This window comes from Ornithodoros turicata, chromosome 5 (genome assembly GCF_037126465.1).
Source record: "Ornithodoros turicata isolate Travis chromosome 5, ASM3712646v1, whole genome shotgun sequence".
NCBI classification, from domain to species: domain Eukaryota; kingdom Metazoa; phylum Arthropoda; class Arachnida; order Ixodida; family Argasidae; genus Ornithodoros; species Ornithodoros turicata.
In genome coordinates this window covers 57,491,191-57,509,771 of record NC_088205.1, presented here as the reverse complement: position 1 = coordinate 57,509,771, position 18,581 = coordinate 57,491,191, and positions in this window count along the sequence as shown.

The following is an 18,581-nucleotide window of genomic DNA, read 5'->3' as shown; positions in this document are numbered from 1 at the left end:
ACGGAGTAAAGCAGAGAGTGGGTGGTGATGTCATGTTGCCATTGACAGCACATCTTGGGGCCAGTGAGGCCCGAGAAGAGGTAACGGCGATCCCCTCGAGACAAGATGGTTGGGACACGCCGAGTGTACCTCGTTTCCACTGATGCCCAAATGGAATCCACTGGAAGACGATAGAGTGGCCCTGTGTGCTTGCTTTCTTATATAGTTGCAGAATTTCAATGACCACAGGGCTGTGGGAGCCACGAAGTCCCATAGCTGCCACACACTGCAGCGCAGATCTAGAATCCGTAAAAACGACCCAGGGGCGAACGGGGCTGTCAGTAATTTTCCACAGGGTGAAAAGAATAGCATAAAGCTCAACGCATGTCAACGATGTTTTATGTGAGAGATGATGGACATCTGAAATTGACTCTGAGGGAATTGCAAAGGCGGAGGGCGAACTTCCACTCGTGGTTGAGCCGTCCGTGAATACTGCTGTGGAAGTCGTATAACACGAGCTCATCATATCTAGAGTGAGCCGCTTCGTCACGCATGCTGTAACGTCGTCTTTCTTTCTTGCTAGCCCAGGCACCGACAGGGAGTAGCCGGCTGCAGGAAAAGTCCAAGGAGGAGTGCTGGGAGCTGTGGGTGTGACGACAAAGTCAGGTACACTAGTCTTCAGTTGAGAGACACATGGATGGACGCTGCAGCGCTAGCGTCCCTGGAGCTTAATAACTAGCGGGTGCCGCCGATGGTGAGCCAGAAGGCGGAGGTACTGCCGACAAGTCTCCTCGTAGCGAAGAACTTCAAGCGGTGTTTCCTTCGCCTCAGCAATGATCATACGAGTCTCTGCCGCTCGAGGGACTCCCAGGCACACTCGGAGACTTCGCGCCAGGAGACACTGAAGCTTATGACTGAAGGAGGTGGTAGACCATTCAACACAAGCAAACTGTATGCAAGTGACCCGCGAACCAAAGTCCAGTGGACGGCCAAAAGCGACGCCGTGGCACTGCCCCACTTCATGTCTTCTAGATGCCTGATCACCGCAATCCACCGGTGGACCTTGGCTTCCAAGCTCGCAGCGCGCTTCACCCAAGACAGAATGGCGTCTACAATGACGCCGAAGAAACGACGAAAAGATTCACACCTCAGGTGTACACCAGCAACTGAAAGAGGGAAGGGATGCATGTTCCTTCTCGTAAACGGGTGTACCACGGGCTTTTCAGTCGAGATGTCCATGAAGGCCGTTGCGAGGTAGTGCTCAACAGCGTTCAAAGCGTGTTGCAGGCGAATCTGGAAGGCCGAACAGGATTTGCCGCTGGTCCAAATGCAGATGTCATCCGCGCAGATCGAAACAGACAGTTTATTTCCAATGCAGCCCCGAAGACCCGCCATGGAACAGAACAGAATTGGACTCAACGCGCTCCCCCGCGGGACTCCATGAGTCATCGAGACATGCTCCGTATTTTCCGGACGAAAATACATAGTTGACTTAGGAAATCAGCGATCCAAAGCAACATTGTACGTAAGGTATGGTACCGCAGTTGCTGCGGTGAATCACCTCATCGTCATTCATGTAGTTATTGTTGTTCGTGAGAGCGCAGCACTGTATAGAGCATGTAAGATTGATGGATGACTGACGGTATCTTAGGCTCTCTTAACGTGAAGAAATACCGCAGCCGAGATCTTCAAACCTCGTCGTGCCTCTTCCGTCGACGTGACCAGGTCGAGGACAGAATCTATCGAACTGCGGTGGCGTAGGAACCCAGATGGTTCTTGAGGAAAGAAGGCGTGGTTTTCGAGCCACCACTCAATTCTACGCAAGGCCATTCGTTCTATAACTTTCCCCAAGAAGTTAGTCAACGTTCGGGCGGAAAGAAGCGAGTAGGGATGGGGGTTTTCCTGGTTTTAGCTACGGTAGCACTTGGCCGACATTTTCATCGCCTAGGAACCTGTCCGTGCCTCCACGAGTGATTGCAGATATTCAGCAGGGAGTGAAAGGAAGTTGGCTGAAGGTCTTGCATCGCCTTATAAGTAATGGCGTCCGTGCCTGGATACGACTTCTTGCATGAAGCTGAAATTGCTGGCAAAAGCTCTGCAACGGAGAAGTCCACATCCAAGGCAGGGACTGCTGATGGGTTAGCATGCTCGAGAATAAATGTCACATGGGCTGTATGATTAGGTGCTCGTCGGTGCTGGTCACATTGGTTCCCTTCCTAATGACTCGGCAGAATTCTGTGGCCACAGCTTTCTCAAAAGTAGATGTTGAGAGCGCAAGAGCTCCAAGTGGATTCCTAACTGGAGGCTTCTCCTTTAAACTACTTGCGACTCTCCATACTCGAGCAGGGCTCTGAAACGGTAATAAGGAGCAACAGAAGTGCCGCCATCGTTGACGATCGAGGTCTCGGAGTGCTTTCTGTACAAGCCTACTCGCGCATCTTGCTTCCTGTATATCAGATAGATTTCCTGTCCGCCGAGCTTTACACTCAGCACGTCTTCTGACAGCATGTACCTGCTCCACACGAGGGTTTGAGCCTGAGTGGCCAGAACACACTTGACTGTTTCAGGACGAGGAAAGGGTGCCGACAATGACTGTAGAAGACAGTACAACGGAGGAACAGAGGTGACAATGTTTAATGGAAGGGCCAGAGGGGAATGAGTGAAGCATAAGGTGGCGTCGTCGTCCTCATCAGGAAAGATTGAACAGACTGCCCCCCGCGAAAAGGCGATATAGGATTCTAGTGTATTCCATCATCCTGATGGTCATAGGACAACGAGCTCCGATAGGCGATTACGTTCCATTACTGTCCACTTGTGTGCTAAAATGAAATTATTGAAGCCAGGGTGGTCCTTTGCGCACCGGGTGACGTCGTGTCGGTTACGGTGTTCTCTTGCTCAGTGTCGTCCGGACATTGCTTTTCGGGTCGAGCGATCTGTAGTATTCCGATGGCTCTCCTGCTCAGTGACCCTGGCCAGTTGGCAGTACTTTTAGCAGCATAGCACATCCAATACCTGGTGTCCCTCACGTAGTATTGGTATACTGTTATCAAGCCTCTATCTGCGGTCGGTGATATACAGGAACTTTCCCAAGAAGTCGTTACGTCGATGATCACTGTCTCACGCGTAGGCAGTCGCTCTCTTTTCATGTCAGCAGGATTCGGTGCGTGGCGCTACAGCGGCGTATGGATTGAGTTCATGTTCGAGTCTGATCCATGTTTTCCTGTTCCTTTCATGGGCTGTTTAGAAGAGCGGTCAGTATGATGCGGTCCTTCTGTTTGCGTATCGTCTTCTTTCAATAGCGGTTCGACGACTCCATGATTAGTCGTATATGCTGGCTGGTTCAGGTCTTTAGTCATTTTACACGTGCTTTGTTCGGTTCCTGCTGAGGTCAGAACATCGGGTATGAAAGCCACCTCATCCAGCAACTGTTTCATGAATCGTGTGGAATTGATCGCTTGCAGGTCGAGAGAAAAGTCGGTTGGTTGCAAAACTTCACATGACACAATATATGTCCTTGTCGTGAGCAGTGCAGCGACGCCAGAACGTTCAGTCACGTTCGGGAATGCGGTACTGTCGTGCGCTGCCTCCTGATATTTAGCGTTCTGTTGTTGAGTGACGCGTGTTACAGTCTGAGATGGTATTTCGATCTTCTGTATTCCAGTTGTTGAGCCGTTGATGTTCCGCACTGAAGTGGTAGAAGATGTCGTGATTGCTGTATCCGTACTTAGGCACCGAAACTACTGTCATACGGAATGACTTTATTCCACAGCCAACAAAAAGTACACTGACCAAGGTATATCTAAACTGGTAGCGAAAACTAGCGAAAATACCAAATCAGACCCATCGGCAAGGCCACCAGCATGAGGCGCGAGCGATCCTGGGTGTTGACAGTATTAGTACGGTTGTAAACAGAAAAACTTTACAACATGGGCCTGGCTTGTGTGTGTACTAATAGGTTATTCTTAATTTCAATGTAGAAAAAGCTTTCTGTTGCCCCGCTCGTGCACATATACGAGATCATCTACCACTCCAGTACATTTCCGTATCCTGCTCCTTTGCGCATGTGACACAGTTGGGGGGTGTTTATCCGTGTGTCTCTGTATCCGTACCGTGTGTCTGTGCATTGTAATACGGAGTTCGTACACTCTTTGGGTTAAACATGAAGCGACCTTCACATCTCCGTGCTGTAGACCAAGATTAACAGGTGTGAACAGATGAATGCAACACATCTCCTGTTGCTGGGCCTGCGAAAAAAAGATTTCGTCATGGGACGAGCGGCCATGATGGTGCGAGTGTTAGCAGGAACCATCTGTGCACCAACGATGTTGTGTTTTGTTGCAATGGACCTATAACGGCCACTCATTGAATAAATGCAAACGTCTAATCACTAGATGTACTGTCAGGGACACTTCTAACTTTCTACTCGTTTCCGTGGCCGCGCTCCGATAAGCGCCACGCTAGCGGCCAAGGTCGCAAATAAAAAGTGGACTCGTCCAGGGGTGTCCGGGTGCCGACAAGGTATCGCATTGCCGCACGAAGGCGTTGGAAGGAACGAGTAAAAAACAATAAAAAAAACGTAACAAGGGAAAGCAGACGCGATAACAAAGCGCGATCTTCTTGCTCCTTACAAAACAGGGCACGGCAAGTGACAACGGATTAAGATAGTGATATAATTCCCTCTCACACCGTCTGCTTTCCTTTTGTTACGTTTTTCTTTATTGTTTTTACACGTTATTTTCAACACCTTCGTGCGGAAATGCGATACCTCGTCGGCACCCGGCCACCCCCGGACGAGTCCACTTTTTATTTGCGACCTTGCCCGCTAGCGTGGCGCTTATCGGAGCGAGACCACGGAAACGAGTAGAAAGTTAGAAGTGTCCCTGACAGTACTTATAGCTCTAGGTGAGAAATGGGCCTCATGTGAGCCTTTCTAATTTCTTTGTGGTCATCACGACGCCTTTCTGTTTGGAGTTGTCAAAATCTGTGATAACTGTATGTATTTGGAATTGATATGATTCATTAAATATGATATGCTTTATTTTTCTGTGTTCTCGTCTGGTATTGTTGACTGGGCGCGGAAAAGGGAATACAAGGCAAGCGAAGTGGGCCAGTATAAACGTGCATGGCTAATTATGCACTACTTATTATTCATACTAGTGACGTCGTCTCTGACGTCATTTATTTACAATCGTAGTAGTCCGCGCAACGGATGGATGGCGCTGACCGTCTCTATCATGGCGTCATTCTGAAGACACAGGGGCCTATGGGAGTTGCGCTACCTGTTTAAATATAGCTTGCACTGACAGCGAGCGGGTCAGGCAGCCGAACAACGTCGGCTTATCTGTCCGCTTTTATCTCGTTCGCCGTCGGAGGCAACCAATGGGAGTGGAAGTAAACAAGCGTACACGCGCGTCAAGGCTATCACTGATAACATGGCAACACTTCCTCCCTCTTAAAGATAATGCACAAGTAACAACCAAATCCATATCACCACAGTAGAAAAACACTTCCAACTATAGTCTAGCAACATCTTTATACAATATACACAATCACAATGCAATTCTCCCAACAAGTTACACTCGGCCTCGACCCACTCACGAATACCCGTATCGGTCCGGTTGCTTGCGGATCCTCGTACCACGTCTAGTTCATCAGTTGAGTCCCTTTATTTTATTTTATTTCGAATACTGTTAGTCCCAAGTGGGACCATTACAGGGGGGTTCAACACTACCACAATCACCAATCATAACACTAATCATAAACAAAAGAACTAACAAACCAGATAATCTCATCGAGGAACCACAATACATAATAGCGCTAACATTAGCATAACATTATATTAAATCAGTATTGCTCAAGGCTTCAATGAAGGCAGATTCATTTTGCACAGATATTATATGTTCAGGTAATGCATTCCAGATTGTGATTGTACTTGTACCCTTGGCGAACTAGGCACAACATCGGGACTTGAACTAGGTATTGGCCATGAGAAGGGCATATGCCTTGTCACGTCAGTGGTTACATGTACGGATCAAAAGTGGTCCAGATGAACGAACCTAATTTTTCCTTGAACTTCCACAAGAAAGGTATCGTGGGATTTTACTTTTGTTACCCTCCCCGGAAGCCTGTTTACATCCTCGCTGCGAACCGTTTTGACGAACACTTTATCGCCAACAGAGTACTGCTCGCTGATGATCCCGCGTCTCTTATCAGCCCTGGCTTTGATGACTTGCATTTTTGCCTTCATGGTAGACGCTAGGTCAGGCTTCAACTGATCTAATCTGGTACGGACATTACGACCCAGAAACAACTCGCTTGGCGATTGATTCGTAACCGTGTGTGGAGTGTTCCTGTAAGCGAATAAAAAATTATCCACACCATGCTGCAGCGAACGCCGACAATTTGCGTCTCGATCCGCTAACGTGGCCTTCAGTAGCGCTTTCTTGAGGGTCTGAACTGCTCGCTCAACAGCGCCGTTAGAGGCAGGATGATAGTTAATGTGTGTTTTACACCATTCGAACGAAGGAAATGCGCAAACTCGGTGAATCTAAATTGGTGTCCGTTATCTGAAACAGCTTCCCGATAGAGTCCATAAGCCGCAAAAATGGAACAAAGTTATTCTACTGTCTTCTCCGCACTAGTGCTGTTCATCACGCGTACTTCTAACCATTTCGAATGCGAATCGATTACTACCAAGAGGTACTTCCCTGCCTTCTGTGCGAAGTCTATGTACACGCGATCTCACGGTGCAGTGCACCAGGACCACGGTTGTAGCGGGGCCGCTGGAAGTGCCGGTCGCACACTTTGACATATTTGACAGTTCCGCACGGTCATCTCCACATCTTTATAGACTTCGGGCCACCACGCGGTGTAGCGTGCGAGAGCTTTCATTTTAGTTATTCCGGGGTGTCCCTCATGCCACAGGTCGAGAACATAACTTTGCAACGCCTTTGGAACCACAACTCTATTGTTCCAAAGAATACAATTCATGTGGGCCGACAATTTCAGTCTTTTATTAAAAAATGGCTCTAACTCTGGCGGCACTTCTCGTGGCCAGCCTGACATCAAGTCCCGAACACCTCTCAAAACACTGTCTCTGTCTGTCGCCCTTTGTACCTCAAGAGCAGTTAACGGAATATCTCTTAATGGCGAAAAATACATATCTTCTACCTCCACAGTAGTATCTGGCAGAGGAAGGCGTGAAAGCCCGTCGGCGTTACATAGGGTGGGCCTTTTTGTACGCAATTCTGTAGCGGAAACTCGCGAGGAACGTGAGCCATCTATGGACTCGATTAACTGCGACACAACTCAAGTGCTTGTGAGGATCGAAGAGCGAAAACAACGGTTGGTGACCAGTGATGATCTCAAATTCACGTCCCAGCAAATATTTCTCAAACTTCTTAATACCAAAAATAATTGCGAGAGCCTCCTTCTCTACCATTATTTCTCTAAATGAGCATAATTCCGTTCACATGTTGCCAATGTCCGTGAAGCATATGCGACGGGTCTTTCTTCCCCTTGGTCGACTTGAGACAGAACGGCTCCAAGGCCGTGACTAGAAGCATCACGTACTAGACGGACCTCCTTCTTGGGATCGAACAATGCTAACAGTTGGATACTTGACAGCAACGCTTTACACTTCATCAATACCTGACGACATTATGCTGTCCATTTCCATTTGTTACTTTTGCGCAATAACTTATACAGTGGCTCAAGAACAGCGGCCAAGTTCGGCAAGAACTTTGCATAAAAATTTACAAGACACAAAGAGGATATAGGCTATCACCTTGCCTATAAAACATCTCGAGTTCATGACTATTGTTGACAAAAATTTTAGACCTTTTCTGTGCTCATCCATCTTTGCAACACTTTCTCAATTTCTTATTATAAATTTCCAGCACTAAGCATTGCCACTAAGCATTCCCGAGCATGGCATACAGTTGCGTATTGCAATTGTACAAGCTTGTTCTTTTTACCTTTTACTACATGTACCTTTTATGTCATTGTTAGATAGAATTATTGTAACAGAAAATTCAACTACGCAAAGCCGGCGTGCCTTGTTTTGTAACAAGAATTTGGATTTCCTCCTCACTACCTTCTTCGTTCCCTTTCTCTAATGTACATCAATATAAATATCTGTACCATGTGTGTCTGTACCATGCCTACAACAACAACAACAACATAGATGAATGGATGATGCCTAATGAAGGACGGACTCTATTCGAAAGCTTGTTTTTCAGTAAGATTATTTGAATGTTTCAGTCTCTTATGGCCGTGAGTTCTGATAATCCTACCTGTGTCGCCAAAGGGAGCCTGCGACCTTTCTGGTAGGTGTTGTAGGTGGGGTCTGTTGAGGTGACTTTAATATTAATCACCTCGAGTAACCAGGGAACTTGGTCAACAGCAAATCTGCGAAAACATAAGGCGCTATGAAGTCACACCTTGGCTGCACTGGTCCCATTGAAAAGGACTGTGCCAGACAACAGGATGTTCCCCTCAGCCATCTTGTTCACCTCTGGCCGACGTTTCCAAGATAAATTGTGTTCACTTGGGCACTCGGCTTTTGTGATGAGAAGTGTGACGCGAACATCGGTGGCGACATATGTGATGATGCAGATTTGATGTACTTCTTCTGGTCTGGTGAAGCAGAGGGCACAACACTGCAAAGTAGACGAGCTTTTAGTATCTGCAAACTTGTATCAGCAGGCCATTCAAAACTGTAGTCTTCAGATTTCCAGAATGACGCAACAGCTGGTTCCACCAGTGGTGCAGATATTGTCGTATCATGCACCTGCAAGGAATGCAGAAGTTAAAATGTGAAACAAAACAATAGCTTGACCCCCCTGTGAGCATGAGTGTGTATGGACAATAGGTGTTGAATTCATCACTGGATAAAGGTTCAGAGGTGTTGACGGTAAATCATGCGTTTGCACATTCTTGTCAGTCACGATGGAGGCCTGTGTCGCTGACAGTGATGGCCATTAACTACTTCTACAGTAGTTTAACTATAACTATAACTACTTCGCGATGAGTAGTTTAACTAGTAGTTCAACTACTAGTTTCGGGGTTCAGATAGCAAATGTTTACATAATTAAACTTACGATACATGATATCCACACCAGGAGTTGGCAAAAATCTAGTAAGAACAAACGCCGTTGACCGCATGATTCTAGGTGGCGTAGTTTTTTTTTTATTCAATGACACGTTTTCTGGGTCACCCTGTATGTATAATTCCCGTGTATCGGTAAATACATACCTCGTGTGCACTGGTGCTCGCATTGTCAGTCGTCACAAGGTGAAACACTGGTGTCGGGACTGCGGTCAGTGTGAGAAGTTTTCGACAATCCGCTGCTACAATTTCGTACGACTCGTCAGAGAAATGGGTTCAGCAAGTACGGCGTGGCTACTTTCGTTTCCGTACATTTTCCGTTGGAATCTTGTGGTACAACGTCCCTTGTCGAAAGAGCACACTTGGTGTATCCCCGAACATTACAGTAGATACCTGGCATCGCTGTCAGGTGAAGCTTTGTTCAATTTCAGCAGGAAATGAACTTTTTTGTGTACACAAACCTCGCAAGGCCGAAATAAACGCCGTCGCCGTGCGATATGGTTGGGAGGAGAACAAACAGAGGTCGCTGACCGCGCTGACAGTATTTTGGGATACTGTTTCTTCGATATTTTGAAGAATTCTCCCAGTAATTCTTGTGATTCTAAAAGTAGTGTTTATTGGAGATTAGTAGCCGGTCATAAGTTCATTGTGTATTACTTAGGTATCACGTGACGGGAGTACTCCCATCATGACTTTTTTTAGCTGTTGCGGGGCGCAACCTACCGTCCAGTTTAATTTTTCTAATTTATGTTATGTAATAATTAACGCGCTTTGAGTGCTTAGGCTCCATACGAGGCATCACACAGGCAAACACTACCAGGTCGCACACAGAAACAGGGGGGTAAAAATTTCAGTTTACAGTTCCTTTAAAGGAGCTAGGAAAGCACTTTAATCACTAGCATTTTTTTGAACCAAGTGGTTAATAAGCATATTAAAATGCACCATGCGAAGTAATACTATCATCAGGTGCATAAATATCGCAGAATTTGATTTTGAAAATCGCGACCGTGCGCAACGGTGGCAATACCCGGAACGATCCGTCGAGCCGCTTGCGTCATTTTGACGTCAGAAAAGTGGAGCCCCTGATTGGTTTCGAAGAACGTCGTCTGCTATTTCTCACTCGGAGCCCCGCTGCAACGGTGGAAGAGGTTTCTTTTGCTTTTTCTTTGGTTTATCAGATACAGTAAACGAAGACTGGTCTACAGACACTGTTCAAGGTTAGACCGTGAGATTGTAGAGGCATCCTCATTGAACTCCCCGAGCGAAGTCAACCAAAAATCGGTCAACCTCTCCCCGCTTGACCTTGATTTCCCTAAAGCGACCTTCCGGAGTAGGTGGATTATGAAAATAAACTTCAGGTGCCAGTTGAACGCTGTTCTGTCCGTGTCTGTGTTTTGTATGCTGTTCGTTATCGTGGTGACTGTTTCTTGTTGTGTTGTTGGTGGCAATACGTATAAACACAGTGCTGCAAGCGCTGCTTCACTTCACGCCTCGAAATGATCCCTGCATGGCTATGACCACTAATTCCGTCCGCTATGTCATTATACCAATATACGCTATATCACTAATTCGCTATGATCACTAGTGCCCGTCACTTTGACTAGCAACTTTGTTAGCCATTCAGTTAATTCCTTATTCAGCTGGAGGAGTGTTCTTGCCCATACGTTGTCAGATTCAATCCAGTGAAATCTATCGCAATATGCCGTCGCCGGCACATCGTGGCATCAGGAGTTGAACATTCATTGCCTGAGTTACACACCAACATAGCCAAGCAGGGTCATAAGACCACCACAATTTATGGTCAACTTACCAACCATCGAGCTAAACGAGAATTGGCCGATGCAGACTACAAATGTGGACGACGCAGACACGCAAGTTTGAGTTCATCCGTGCTCGGCGCCATTTGTTTTGTCATCATATAGTGCATCAGTTTTATCCACCATATAATGACCGACAACGCCGGTTAAGTTTGTGTCCGACGACATATCAGCGTGCACTGAAACAACACGTGACTAGCGTAAATTTTAGCTGACTATAAAATGCTCATGTTGCGCGCGGAAAACTGCCAACGGCAAATGTGACTAACCCACCCATAATATTGCAAGCACACAACTAAGCAACCAGCATGCCGCCCTGCTAAGCCAAATGGCTTCTAAATGTGTCTTTCGTTCGCTAAGGCGACTGGAACACATATAGAAAATTCCTGAATCTGAGTGGTTAAATAGTGATGTTATGTTCTTAAGCGTGGCATATAATCTTACGAAGCAGCATTTCCCCTTTTCCTTGTTTCCAGAACATGAATTTCGAGAACGGGGGTTTCACGACCATGAATATCGAGGTCCTCCCTTATTCATCCCTTGACAGAGAGAAAGCAGGGTGAAAGAAAACGGAAAGAAAGAAAAGAAAACCGGTTAGCACTGACCCGGATAGAAGCGCGGTCGCCGCTTTCAACTTTTATTACGTCACCAATGACGTTTTTTTCATTCTCCTCCTCGTTTGACCCGGAGGAGCGAGTCGAGTGGGAACACGCGCGGCGATGTTCAAGTGTCTTTTTTTCTACGAAAAACATCGCGCACAGAGAAAATTTTCGTGTTAAACATCAAGTTAAGTTACCTGCTTCCACAACGCGTTCGGAACGGAAAATTTTTGAGTTGGCTTTCAGAGCTCCTTTAACATAAGCTTCGCTAATAGCCAATATGGAAATTCGATGCCGATCGAAGCAGGAACTCTTTAAGATCTCTCTCACAAAATTGCTTGGTCGCTTGCCACATCCAGACCACCAACGCTCTGCCCCCAAGGCTCTCTTCGCCTTTCTGGACACCATAGGGCTTCGATCCATATTGTGAAGGGGCTCATGATTGCATTCCCGGCATCACCACCAGCATTGGGGTAGAGTATCATCCCTGGCGAAACTCCCCAGTCATCATCTCGTATTAAAGTTGTTGTTGTTCTTCTTCTTCTTCTTCAAGATCTGTCAGTTTGTTGCACAGACTGCACGCGTTCCACTGCATCAAGACAGCATTGTTATATATTTGCTTCATGACCGAGGAAATGACTGTCAGTCGCTCTTTGGATCAACTCTTGATTCAACCCTTGGATCAACTCTTCTCAGCATAGGTGAGGGGAGAATGTCAGTTGTCCATTGGTGGGCAGTGCCGTGTATGCCAAAGGGAGTCTGGCCATTAGGAGGAGCCTAAAAAAGGGGCTCGACCTGTCAATCAAATTGAGCGTTTTTCATTGGCTGCTGTTTTCTATGCGGGCCGCTATGACACCAAAATTTTCCCGAAAATGGCGGCGTAGCTTGGAACGGCGAAGCGAGGATTTCATGACAATTTTTTTTCACAAATTACGTCAATTTTATTCCGTAAGTGTACATTCTGTTGCAATTATCTTGCAAATCACCTTTAAATTACGCTCCAGTGTCGATGTTTACCTGAAAATAATATGTTTCGTCGTCCTTGTTTGGCCTAGTAACGACAGCGATCACAGGCAAATAGCGAGAAAAACGCTACAAATGGCCAAAAATTTTCATTTTATGACATACTTTTATTCATATACACACCTTTGCCCGTTCTTGGTTCAGTCTTGTTATGTTTCATAGTTAAAATACGTATAATACCGGCAGTCTGTTCCAACTAGCGGTTCTGCCGGCCAATCAGTTCTGCTAGCAAGCACTTCTGCTTCTGCTACTTCTGCCTTCTGCTATTCTGCGTCTTCCCGGCGTGCCCCTCACCATCCAGATGGCGCCGTTAAAAGTGGACGCAAAATCCATTATGTTGCTAGGTCGTCAGGGAATATCCTATTCAATCTAATCCAATCCAGTTTCCCGAAAATGTCGGCACCCAGTTAATACAGGTAATATATAGGGATAGCCTGGGGTTAATAGCGAACTGTATTTTGGCTCGTGATTGGCCAGAGAGCTCAAAAAGTGGGTGGAGCTCCAGGTATAGGCATGTTCCATTAATGGCCAGACTCCCTTTGGCATACACGGCACTGTTGGTGGGAAGCCAGGGGTGTCACGAGGCGTCGAAGAATGGAACGACGATCTCATCTCAGCAGCGCAATACTCCTCCGTCTCCGACTCTAGAGAGCTGCTTCTACGGCCGCTGTCGACCTGTTCATTCCGCACGGCACCACAATGGGCTGGAACCCACTGGAGAACCAGCCTGTACCCTGCGCCGTAGACTAAGTGATAAGACCTTAACACATTCGTCACTTGGGGTGCAGATGAGCCTCGTGTGCCAGAATTTTCAATAGCTTGCAGTGCAGATTTTGAGTCAGTGTAGACTGCCCATTCCCGCGGGGTCAAATCAAGGATGTGGTGCAGAAAGAAAAGGATGGCATAGAGTTCAACAGCTGTTGATGAGGTTGGATGCGAAAGACGTCGTCCTTGCACTACGCCTGCAGATGATATGACGAATGCCGAGGCGGACTTGCCGTTTCTGGATGCGCCATCAGTATATGCTGCTGTAGACGTAGAACATTTATGGTCTACCAGAGCATAAAAATGTGCTCGAAGACTTGAGGGGCAACAAGATATCTTCTTTCCAGAAGGTAGGCTTACGAAGGTCGGTGGTACCGGAAGAGACCAGGGGGCTTCCGGCGGTGCTACGTTCTTAGCTACGAAGCATGTGAGACTCTGGCGTGTCCTCTGCGCTACACGATTAAAGTCGCTTTCAGGACAGTATGGAATTTTCCTGAGGAGCGGGTGACGGGGAATGTGAACACGCAAACGTAGGAAGTGCCGAGCCGTTTCACGTTCACTTAGAACCTCAACCGGGAGAACCTCACCGGCTTCAGCCAGAACTTCGCGTGTTTCAGCCATTCTTGGAACTCCAAGGCAGCGATGAAGGCTTCGAGCAAACAGGGTTCGAAGAATATTTAATGATGTTGTTGATATCCTGTGCAGGATAGGAAGGCTGTAAAGCACAGTCGCCCTCACCAACGCCACGCGAACCGCGAGCAGGGAACGCTGATCACAGCCCCATCCTGAGCCAGAAAGATGTTGAATTGCGGGGAGCCATCGCTGCACTTTATTTTCAAGGTGTTTAATGTGTTCATTTATTTATTTCTGGAATAGCAAGCCGACGTCTCGTTTGGCTGGCCTTTCCCCCGTTTTTTTTCCTCTTTTCGTTTAATAAATATATCCCCCCCCCCCAAGCGCAAGTCCGAGTCGATTACCACGCCAAGGAAGCGGTGGAAGCGTACCGGCTCAAGCTTCTTTGTACCAAGCCAAAGATGAAAATTGGCCATAGCTTTGCGCGTGAAAGGGAGCGTGACACACTTTTCGGGTGAAAGGTCCATCCCGCAGATGCTGACCCGTTGGGATTTTGGCTGTGCGCGGTGGTGCCATCTGCCTCCATGCACCAGAAATCTGCACAAGTGAGAAAAACCGGATAAGTTGTCACAATCTGTATTTTGGAATTGGATAATAAATGGAGCGCAGACGGCCAGCTGTTTGCTCGTTATTTCGGAATCATTCGTTCCGTGGCTGTGCGTGTCCGACAGTCACGGTTTTTCGCAGTGGATAGCAGGAAAACCGCTGTCCGCGGTTGATGTTTGCTGTCTGCGGAAAACGGAAGAGACGCAAAGAACAAGCCAAGGGTGTTATCCATTGGGGTTGGGTATACCTTGAGCGGTTCTATAATGACTAGCTCCTTCCACCCACGCATTGACCCACGCATACCACGCATATGCCGGTCAGCAACCCTGACTAAAACACGGGAGAGGTCTTCATGTGCAACACTTTCGTCAGACTATGTATTAAATACTGCAGTGGTACATGTACTACAATTCCCTTTTCGTTACATAGCTCTCCTTTGCTGTGTTTGCAGTTGACCCCAATGGGGCTTTCATCATCTAATCCAAGTTATCATCTAACCCAGTGGCCAAAGCCTCTGCTCCGCCTGCGGTGTGATGAGGAATATGAGCACATTCCCGTGGAGCGTGGACTGCGTCACACACGTTCAGTCTCAGTGCGTTCGAACCCGGCCGAGGACGCCAGCAACTTGGTGGTAGGGTACGCGGTAGACATGCCGTCTTCCGCGAGGGACGTTAAATACGGGGTGCCGTGTGATGAGCTTTCATCGCACGTTAAAGAACCCTCAGGTGGGCAAAAGCAATCCACAGACCGACCGCTGTGGCGTCGCTCATGATCTCAGTTGTCTCGCGACGTAAACACCCAATTAAAAAAAAAAGCTGGCTTATCACAAGATTCCTGTATGTTTGCGTGTCCGTGGCGCTCCTGGTGTCCATTGGGCACTGTTTATTGCGGAAGCTTATCTCTTGTATTCACCTTTTGGACTGCCATCAGAACCCTTGTGCGAACAAACTCAGCTCAGCCACAGCTGTGACATTCCGATTCTCATAGTCAGCTGTTCGTTTTTATACACACATTTGAGCCGCTTAACTGAAATATGCGCATACTGTACAACGCTGTAGTTGGTTAGCTTATTGCCCAATCCCATTTGTGTGCGGCAGTTGCATCCTGTTATAGACAGCCCTCAAACGTTACATTGGCTTGAACTGTCCTAGTGGATTAGGACATGCTGTATGCGGGATGCGTGAGTTTCAGTGAAATGACACAGCGTTGACATGCCCGCTTTGTTTTCTTTTCATGGGGTAAAACTCTACAGGAACAGTGACACTAATGTGCCACGGTTGAGAGTTCTACAATTTCAATGTTCTGCATTCTGTGTACTAAAACATCTGGCAGCGAACAGTTTGGCTGACAGATAAAATGTTGGTGTAGAACATGGTGTAGAACTTTATATAGAGCTTCGCGTACTCTAAGTCGCAGTACTCCAGGTGAGGGAACGGTGGGACTTGTTGCAAGCACGATGGCCGGTGGACAGCGTCCGCATTTGACTGGCCACAGTTTGTGCACTGAGCGCGTGTGAGAAAATCCAGTGCACAACTGTTAATGCATGGCACCTCGTTACAAGAGTATGTGGCTATCAAGTTGTCCGGTTGTTACAGCCTGCCCCGTGCTGCTCACCGATGGCGACCAGCAACCTCGTGCTCCACGCCCCCGGACACTGTACAATCCACACAAGCACTGTACCGCTGGCATTGTGCTCGTGAAGATACTGCCGCCGCTGTCATATGCAACTTCATTCCCTCCTTTTTAGACTTTGTGTACAAATGTGAGTATCGGAGTTGCGGCGTCGGCGTAAATGTGTTGACACCACCACTCTCAACTATACGGAGACACCCATCACTGTTCAGGTGATCACATGCCGTCAAGGCTGAGAATGAACGCCATTTAAGACCGCACTGCCGACTACATAACTTGGCTCGCTTTTACCGATCACACTGAACCCAAAATACAGGGTGACAAAGCACCGTTATGTCGTAGAACAGTCCACAATAATTTTCAGGACAGTGCACTAATGATCTTGTGCTGACGATGGTGCAGTAATTTTCCTGTTCACAAAATGATTCTGACGATTCCGAATACACAGAAGCACATGTATTCATGAATTCATTGGGGCATCCGCGAGCCATACCACTCCATTGCCTTCTCAATAGGTCAGTGACTGTTTTTCAAATTTATGTAGCAGGTTTGCTCAATCAGTTACTGCATTTTTCTTCGTCTTCGTTTCTTTCTTATTATTTTTTTTCCTCCGCAGTTCCACAACGAGTGGCGGAAACATTTGATGTGTTCATGAGGTTCTGTTGAATGAAATTGTCGGTCCGTCTGGTATCACACGCACATATAACATAATAATTAATAATTGGGTGTTTACGTCGCGAGAGCACATATAACAGATAACACGCGGACGCTGTTCTCAAGGTGATAAGGCAATCTAGAGGGCGAAGCTAAAACAACAAAGCAAGAGGAAAAGAGTTCCTCGTAATCCCTTCCGCTGATATGGTGGATCAGTCGCGTAATGTAACATATGTAACCGTCTGCCGCCGTAGTACCAAGAGCCACCGCAGTGAACGCCAGGTTACAAGTAGATCCTTCTGTGCTCCATCTATCGGGTGCAATTGACGAAACGCGGAGGGTGTGACGGACGACAGCACGGCACCATTTTTTGTGCGAAAAGATGAACTATCGGTTGACTTCGCTTGCGTCACGTTATATATGTGTTACATGTATAAATGAATTTTCTTTTTGGGACTGCATCTCGGGCTTGTCTAGCAGTCCCTATTTAACAGTTCATGTAAATATTCCATGTAAGAAAAAATAAAACAAACTTCCAAACGGGGGGCAACAGGGTGGCCATCCCAGAAGCGCTACGATCGGAAGTACTGCAGATTTTGCACGAAGGGCACCCGTGCGCGACACGCATGAAAATGCTATCGAGAAACCACGTCTGGTGTCCTTAAGGCCGGCCCGCATGGTGCGTGTTTCTGTGAATATCGCGCCGCTTAAAACTCTGCATGGCCAGGGACCGTGAAAAAATACGCCTGTCAAACCGCATGGGGCGCAAATCCCGTTGCTGCGTGCACAGCAGGTTTGGCGTATGTGCTTTCCGAAGTGTTGGCAACATTCTCCTCGCCTTCCTGTTCCGTCCTAAATGGTTGTTTTTGTGTGCGTTCCCTTGTAATTGATTTGCATTTGGTAAAATGGACCCTCACGTGCGAAAGTTGTTTCCCTTAATTGGAGATATCCTTCTGCTGCGTTTTCGTAAGAGCGGCCATTGCTAAAAAGGAAGTAGGATGCTGGACCGGAACCAGAAATGACTTGCTGCGCCGTGATTGGTTGCTATGGACGCCCGTGAACTGACTGCTGCGTGAAATATCAAACCACTGATCTCTATGTATAAAGGCTGGATCGCGCATGGAGAGGGGCTTGTGGGAGAGAGGCACGCATTATGGCCGCCATGTTGGTGAGCCTTTAAGCGCTATTTGTGCCCATAGAAAACAATAGGAGGCCACAGAGATTGTGAGTATTTATTGCCCTGCAAGCGTTGATCGTTGTATGTCATCACACAATTGTGTAAGGTGCCAGTACACTGACGTATCCTAGCAGTGTTTCACGGGTGTCCTGCGGTTCGATTCTTAATTACGTTATGTTTTGTATTCCGAAACTTAGACCGTCACTGCAGTACAGAGCTGGGGCTTGTGCTACAGCACGTTTCACAGCCAATATTTCAATAAGGAGCGATGTGAGTTTACCAACAACTATGTATAAATCTCCCATGCTGCGTTCTGGACAAAATTGTTCGAGAAAGAACGGTCCCGAAAAAGATATACTCGCATGGTAGAAAGAAACCGTCCCGTAGAATCACAGCCGTTGTTTTAGATAGGCGTATGCGTTTAGTGTGATTTATATCAAGCATCGCCGCAGAAAGAGTCTTTTAGTGAACGACAGTGGTGTCTTCGACGTAATGCCTCGCAAATATGGACACACCAAAGCAGCCCAAATAATAACTTCACGCAATTAGATCACGCTCGTTTGGCCAGTTAATCTAGGTATTGATGTAAGCTTAATCAAGTTACTTAGAAAGTGGTAACACCTCCTTGAGACACAAGACTTATCTCC